Raw genomic sequence first — 8,522 nt, 5'->3', positions numbered from 1 at the left:
GGGGTGGATCATATGGCAGGTTAGGGGTGGATCATATGGTCCACCCCCTAACCTGCCATATGATCCACCCCTAACCTGCCATATGATCCACCCCTAACCTGCCATATGATCCACCCCTAACCCGCCATATGATCCACCCCTAACCTGCCATATGATCCACCCCCTAACCTGCCATATGATCCACCCCTTAACCTGCCATATGATCCACCCCTAACCTGCCATATGATCCACCCCCTAACCTGCCATATGATCCACCCCCTAACCTGCCATATGATCCACCCCTAACCTGCCATATGATCCACCCCCTAACCTGCCATATGATCCACCCCTAACCCGCCATATGATCCACCCCCTAACCTGCCATATGATCCACCCCTAACCTGCCATATGATCCACCCCCCTAACCTGCCATATGATCCACCCCTAACCTGCCATATGATCCACCCCCTAACCTGCCATATGATCCCAAAGAAAATACCACATGACGTGATATTTTGTCATGACAGCATCACACACCTAAGTAAAAATTCATTCGTCTGTTGTTTTCATTATCTATTTCTGGGCAAAAAATCTTCCCAAAACTTAGTGGCTTAAAACAACAACAAGTATTTACTTTAAGATTTTGTAAGCTGTACTACGCTCAGCAGGGATGACCTCACGCTGCTCCACACATTGACAGCTGGAGTCATTTCCATGGCTGAGTTCAGCTGGGTGCTCCTCTGAAGTTGAAACATCTAGGAAGGCCTTACCCGCTTATGTTTTGGGATGGCCTGGTGCCAAAAAAGCTAAGAGAAACAGGGCCTCTCACTTGTACTGGCTGCTTGCAAGATTGTGGAAGAGGCTCTAAGAAGATAGTCAGCTGATCGTATTTTGTAACCTGTACTGAAGTGAGACATTTTAACTGCCATCAATCAGGGCTTCCACCACTTTTAACCTGATATAACACTCATCATATTGCAGGTGGCATCACAACGGCAAAAAGGATTTTGGGGATTCACCTAAGAGAAATTTGCGTTGGGATGCACTGAGTTTGCATTAGTCAAATGTACTTTATGGACCACACATCATGTCTATGCATATTACATTCTTGCTAGCTGTTCTGATTCGGGATGGCTTTCAGAAAAATGTGTCTGCTTTCTACAATGCAGACACAAATGTCCCCCAGAAGTCACAGGGTCCAATGTGAACATGTCTCCTGTGGTCCAGTACTGAGGATATGTGAAGAGAGGAGGAAATTTGAAACTAGTCTGTGGAAAGTCTACCAGGTGTCATAGGCCTTGAAAGGAACTCAGTGTTTTTCCAAACCAAAATTCTAAGAATTTCTATAACATTACCAATCATGATTTGGGAATCTGAAAGAAACTATCTTGGGCTATCAATAAAAAAAAAATCAGTCAACTATGCTAAAGTATATACTGAATTACTTTCTATTCTTTCTACAGGAAACAGTAACATAAAATTCTTTGCATTTGAAGATGCAATAAAAAGTATATAGCTGAGAATACAGGAAAATGTTACTGCAGTGCATTGGGGAGACATTTAATAACAATATTATTTTCCTGGAGTTTCTGATGTCTGTGGATATATTTTAGCTTTTAAAAATTATTGCTTGTGATTTCTCATTTTAATTAAATATTCACATCCATACCTAATTTTGTATTTCTAATTGCATATTCTTTTCTTAAAGAGCACCTCAAAATTGTATAATATTCAAACCCCACTGAATCTGGGCCATGTTCGTATCTAGACCAGAGGCTTCGCTCTCAAATGCAATGTAAAGATATTAACTAATAAAGTACTGAAGTTGGTGCTATCTCCCAGCATAAAGGAGTCATGTTCAGTGTAAAATGACTTATCTGGGTTGCATTTCTCAGGACAATAGGGAATCAGAGAATACCGGAGCGAAAGAAGACAAGATGAGGAATGAGAACAGCTAAGACAAATGTCACCTTATTCAGTGGCTTCAGAGACAGACATGGGGATGGTAACTTTAGGACACAGAAGACACTCAGATCTGGTGACGATCTGGGGACACAGGGAGAGCAGTACTGCTTATTATAATACCGACAATAATAGCATAACTCATTTACCTAATTATTTTGTATTCAGCACTGGCTTGAGCACTTGATATGCATTAACATATATGATCTGCCTAACAACTCTGCAAGGTAGTTTTTATTGCCATATCCATTTTGGAAAAGGAAAGAAGGCACAGAGAGGCCCAAGAACTTGCCCTAGTTTACTCTGCCTGCACCTGCTGGACCTGGGGTTCCATGAGCCCTCTGCTCCAGAGGCTGCTGGCTTAACAACTCACACCCTTACATTTGTATAGCACTGTGTAGTTTATCAAGCAATTTTACATACAGCATCTCCCTTATAATCCTAACAGCCCTGAAAAGTTGGCAGGACAATTGCTGTTACTCTCATTTTATGGGTGATTAATTGAAATCTAAAATAGCAAAGTGACTTATTCATGATTCCCAGCTCTCAGTGGTAGTATTGGAGCTGAAAGCCAAGTCTTGGGTATGTTTCATTTTCTCACGTTGTGTATTAATAAATTTCAGCTTTGGTTATCTTCAGCTTCTAAGACATCTTTATGTATAATGCTAACACGGTACCTTCCGCAACTATAACAATAAAGAGGCATTGTTATTCTCCCAGTGTTACCAAAGAGAAATATGTGGTCTAGAGAGATGAGCCCTGGTGGTGTGACTCCAGATTCACAAGCCACACTCTCTCCTGCACAAACAGCCACTGCCACAGTCTACCTGCTAAATCATGAACACGACTTGATCCTTCCGACGCTCGGGGAACAGGAGATGGATTCAATACCTCAGGACTTCACAGTGCACAGTGATCTTAGGGGACATCAAATACATCCATGTGTCTGGAGCATGGATATCAAGTTGAAAAAAATGGGACCACATGGTGCGGGATTTGGGTGCCATGATGTGAACATTAATTCGCAGGGAGTGAGCACTGAGTATACAAGATCCATACTAGGTACTGTGAACAAACTGAAGAAATAAAAGTGTGGTCTTAAGCTGCAAACTGTTTGGCCTCTAGTGTAGGGGAAGCAAGCCTGTATGAGAGAAGCAGAAAAAAAGCAACTTAGGGCCAAGTGTGGTGGCTGATGCCTACAGTCCCAGCACTTTGAGAGGCTGAGGCAGGCAGATCACTTGAGCCCAGAAGCTCAAGACCAGCCTGGGCAACATGGTGAAACCTCGTCATTACCAAGGAAAGAAAAAAAAAAACTACAAAAATTATCTGGCCTTGGTGGCACATGCCTGTAGTCCCAGCTACTTGGGGTTGGGGCTAGAGTGGGGCTGCTCATGTGAGAGGATCACTTGAGTCCAGGGAGGTTGAGGCGGCAGTGAGTCGTGATCATGCCACTGCACTCCAGCCTGGGTGGCAAAGTGAGACACTGTCTCAAATAAATAAACAAATAAATAAATAAATAAAGCAACTCAGAAGTCTTTATGAAAGAACAGGCAAATGACTTAAAAGACAATTATTATAATGTCCATTGTGTTTTCAGGTCACAGAACCATAGATTAAAAGGAATAATCATAACCATAATACTTAAAATGCCCTGAGACCCATGAAATAAAAGAGCCCTGCTTTCCAAATGTGTTTTGTTTTAAGGCAAGAGAGCAACTGATCCAGGTTGTAGCTTGTCTGGTGGCCATTCATAAGGGGGAAAATTCTCTTTTAACCCACAGCTTTTTGGATTAATTTTTCCTAAGCTCTCGAATGTATAACAACCACGACAACAGTGCTGAGAGCTGCCATCGGTTCACAGCTCACTGTGCTGGGCAACTCACACGGATTCCATCTGATCTGAAGCCACTCTGAAAGTTAGTTATCGGTACCCCTGTTTTACAGATGAGGGGGCAGCAATCCCCAGAAACAGTAAGTGACTTTTCCAAGTGATAATTCACAGTTAAACGCAAGTATAGAAGAATGTAAGCCCCGGAAACTTTTTATTACACTCTACCTCCCCGTTCTTTTACCCTGAAACCGGTATTGGAATTTCATTTTCTCTTCCATCAAGGCTGAGGACTCATCACATTCACGGCATCCACAACTGAGCCTCACCTACATAGCCAGCCTATTTTTTCCTCTGTAGCCTCTTATTTCAACTCTGCTTTCATGCCAAATTTATAATCACTTCTCCTCAAATACCTTTTATTCTTACACTCCTAAATGTCTGTCATTCAGCAGGTTCTATTTACCTAGAGTTTATCAAGTGCTGTACTCAACATGTACACGGTTCTCCCCCTCTAGATCGCACGTTTCCCTGTCTCTACCCATCAAAACCCTATATATCCTTTAAGGTTATGCTCTTTATGTCAGGCACATAGAAGATGTAAACAAACTCTTACTATTATTATTATTAATTATTATTACTATTTTCATCATCATTTTTCCAATGAAACTTTGAGCTCCTACAAGGTCTATGGTCTGTGAGGTGGTAGAGATAAAATTACCACTAAGCCATGATATTGACCCCCAAGAGCTATGACCAGATTGTGAGAGGAGAGGGCTACGTGGCATGAGCAGGTGACAACACACAATATTGTATGGTAGGAACAACTAAAGGTCGTGGAATATGAAATCCGTTTTCGTGTTCTCATAGAAGTCTTTCCAGGGGAGATACTAGCTGATGCTTAGTGAATATGGTGAAGTTAGCCAGGCAAATACTACTTTCCTATCACAGTAACCAATTGCACCCATTTGCTGGGGCTGCGAGTTTTTGTGAGTTATGGAACTTTCAGAGCTATGACTGGGACAGTCTGGGGCAAACCTGGATGACTGGTCACTCCAATGCACATGCAAAGATGATAACCAGAGTCTGGCGAAATATCTTGAATGAATGCATAAATGAATGAATGAATGGTGCATCTGTCCATGAAAAAAATAACCTCCTGCCAACTGACCTCCTTCCAAATATTTGCTAACCAACTTGACCTTAGTCTGTGTAGCTCCACCCTGCAAGTTCCTGTCCACTGTGAACATTCCTTCTGGGATTCGTATCAAAGCATGATTTTAACAATGAAGATGCAGCTGTCACCAGAAGGTGGGCGGAGGCAGCTCTGGGAAATCACTTTCTCTCTCCCTCTTCCTCCCAAGTCTGTGTGCTTCATTAAAATATGTATGACAACATTTCTTCTCATATTATTGTATTATACCATCCTTAATTGCATAATTCAACATTTTCAAGGGTATTTGGAGGAAATTTGGACGGTTCATTGACTGGTATTTGTAGGAAGCTGAGATTTAAATTTAAAAACATGAGGGAAAATTAGTAGTAGAAGAGACTGATTGATGGGCTGACTCTGAGCTTTTGGGTTCTACCCCCTCTCCACGTTCAGTGTTCTTGGGTTTTTGGCCCTACACATAGCCGCTAGTCCCCAGCCCGGTCCCAGGGGGCAGCCAGCACAGCCTGCCACTTGCCATTCAAAGGATCTTGCTGTCGATAGTCCTCTCTCCCACACTCCCCCTCCCCTGTTGTTTCTGTTGTCCTTGTTTGTGATTTTTGACATGCATTTTGCAGATTGCATGTTTTCTCTTGCTCTGTTGAATGCACACTCCCCTGGCTGATTGCAATCATGCTGATTGGGAGCTGTGGCCCAGTGGCCAGGAAGGCTCTGCACTGCCCCTGCTGCAGAGGGGCTCACTTCTGGCTCTCTGCCCCACCAACTTGACTCTCCCATGATGATGTTCCCTGGAGCGTCTTCCTGGCCACGCAGGCGGTGCTGGGCCGGTGTGGTGGGTACTTGGGAGTAGGCTCCCCTCCTTCTCTTGGTTCAGGTGCTGAGATCATGTGCTGCAGCCTGGGAGTGCAGCCAGAAGAACCCTGCCTTTAAACAGGGCTGGGCAGGGTGTGGGGAGATCTGGGCCTCCAGGGCCCAGGGCAAACATTCAAGCCCCAAAGTGCTTCAAGCTGGGGAGGGGGATTGGGCCCTCCTCAGGGTTCAGCAGAGGCCCCAGGTTCAAGCCAGCTTCTGGCTCTTGCTCCCAGCCAATCCTACCTGATTACTTTCACAGGGAATTTGCACCATGATACATTTGACTTCATTGATGGGATGGATTTGCTAGCAAAAGAGACTGCTGGAGGGTGAGAGAGGTGTTGATTTATCAAAAGGATGTTGAGAGTTTTAAAAATGATTGCAAGAAATCTGAATTTTTTTCCAACTCTGGCAAACTTGAGATGTTTGGCTGAATTCAATGCTGAACTAATTAGGATGGAAAGAAAGTTGATTAGCATGAAAGCAATTGAATGTCCCTTGACCAAGAGTTCAGAAGGAAACATATTTCTCCCTTTCCACATCTCCCTTTCCACTGGGATTTTCTGAGTGCAGCTCCCACAGTGTGGCTAGAGAGAAAGAGCCATTTTAGGATTCTTTCCTATTCTGGAATCTAGAAGTCATGGCTAAAGATAACCTAGACAATGGCCTTTACACCCCCTTCACCTCAAAGAAGGATGCTTTCATGGTCTTCCTGACAGTCAGCTGGAGTTCAGCCTCGTGTCTGGTGACACTACACCTTGCACCTGTCCCTTGGCAGCATTTCTGCAAGCCCCACCTTGTTCTCTGGGTGATTGTGCTCACCTGAAAAAAGGCCCAGCCTTTGTGATCGCACTCAGCGTCTTGCTGCAGACAAAGCAGTGGGGCAAATCCCTGGGCAGGCCAGTGCCGGCGCAACCACGGCCAAAGGTAAAGGCCACAGAGGCCACACACATACCTCATCCCCTTCATTGCTCCCCAGAAGGGTCCGCCAGCAGCCCTGGGAGCCGTAGGCTGAGTGAGTGAAGAAGAGCAAAGCCCTCTTCACTGGGAAAGTCATTCTGACCCAGCATCTTCATCAGCTGATTTGAGAGCATTTAGCTTGTTCCAGTTCAATAATGCATTCAATAAAACTGTTAGTGCCTGACATGCATCCCAAATGGCTGTGTAGCTGCCGGGCATGCCGGCCCAGCCAGCACCTCCCCCCATCTCCTGCAAGTGAAAGCCAGGTGATATTAACATGATTAGCATGGATAATATGAAAAATGACAGCAACTTGGGAACAGGCATGGAGAGTTTTTGTGAGTCCTCAGCAGACAGCACAACCAACCACAGAACTCAAGCCAGCAATGGAACCTCAGGCCTCTCCCTCTGGCTTCCTCCTGAACCTAGATGGGATGTGCTGTTGCTGCATTCTCTCTAGCAGGAGATCCATAGTTCAGAGATTGGGCTTTACTTCACAGTGAGGTTGTTCAGGTTTTGGAAGAGAAACTCGGCTCTGTGTGATCTCCGGCCAGGGAGAAGACCCCTGTGAAATGGGGCCTCCATTTCCTACCTGTTATCCGTGACCCCGACTCTCAAGTTTGCATCATAGGTTACTATTTCTTTTATTTATTTATTTTTTCAAGATAGAGCCTCACTCTCTTGCCCAGGCTGGAGTGCAGAGGGGCAATCTCAGCTCACTGCAAACACTGCCTCCCAGGTTTGAGCAATTCTTCTGCTTCAGCCTCCCGAGTAGCTAGGATTACAGGCTCCCACCACCATGCCCAGCTAATTTTAGTATTTTTAGTAGAGATAAGGTTTCACCATGTTGGCCAAGTTGGTCTCGAACTCCTGACCTCATGATCTACCCACGTTGGCCTCCCAAAGTGCTGGGATTACAGGCATGAGCCACCATGCCTTGTCCATAGTTTACTATTTCTAAGAGGTACTTTCTGAGAGTCTACATGATGCGTGGTGCCCATGTGGAAGATAAAACCACATTAAAAAAAAATGCCTGTGGTCAGCAGCAGCTTTGACCAGAGGCTGGAAGTAAGGGCTCTGCAGTCAGACAGACGTAAGTTCAAACTCTGGCTCTACCACATACAGGTAAGGGGATTTCAATCAGAACTGAATTTTAGTTCCCAAATTCTGTAAAAGAGAGGTAAGAATATTACCCGTCATCTAGAGTGGCTGGGAAGATGGAGATACAGGTGGCTTGGCATGTAGCTAGTATTTATTGAATGCTTATTAATAGTTACTGAAATCATACTAAATTTTTTGTATTGTCACTTTATCGATTTTTTGAATTGTAATGGTTAGAAGTCTCCTCTGAATCCTGCAGATGGCTCTGACCTCTACTCTGGCCTATGACCTTTCCCTCCTTTTCCTCCAAACACACACACACACACACACACAGAGCAAGTTATTGCCCATTACATCTGCTCTTTCCCTCTGGTCTTGTTTCATTAAAAATGCTAATTCCCCCAGCCTGCCTTCCATCTTGGCATTTGCATATACATGAGCAGCTCATTCCTATTCTGGAATGGTGGCCTCTGGGCTGATCTGGGGCCTGAAAGGGAGCTCTGTTGGGAAGGGCTGGGGGGAAGCCAGGTCCAAAGCTGCCAGGAGGGGGTGGCCACTTGCTGGGCTCCTCATTTGATCTCCTTTATTCTTGCTTGCCCTCTCCTGGAGGCACCTGCTGGTAAGCAGGAGGATGCCAGCTCATGCCACGGGGACTTCTGCCTGGCATTG

General features: G+C 44.8%; 1 protein-coding gene and 1 long non-coding RNA gene across 9 annotated transcripts in view; one reads left to right on the top strand and one right to left on the bottom strand.

The window, feature by feature from the left end:
• Positions 1-703, bottom strand: part of LOC116555931 — a 1,351-nt gene extending 648 nt beyond the window's left edge. The window contains exon 1 of the long non-coding RNA XR_004270752.1: positions 453-703. This is a non-coding gene — a long non-coding RNA (uncharacterized LOC116555931). The remainder of the gene's footprint in view (positions 1-452) is intronic.
• LOC116555929 (neurotrimin) overlaps positions 1-8,522 on the top strand; it is a 968,350-nt gene that overhangs the window by 113,845 nt on the left and 845,983 nt on the right. The gene's annotated exons all lie outside the window — the stretch shown is intronic.

The sequence above is a fragment of the Sapajus apella genome, unplaced genomic scaffold, assembly GCF_009761245.1.
Source record: "Sapajus apella isolate SASKATOON/1434 unplaced genomic scaffold, GSC_monkey_1.0 scaffold16, whole genome shotgun sequence".
Taxonomy (NCBI): Eukaryota; Metazoa; Chordata; class Mammalia; order Primates; family Cebidae; genus Sapajus; species Sapajus apella.
Note: the sequence above shows the minus strand (reverse complement) of the source record. Positions and strands in the feature narration are given on the sequence as shown.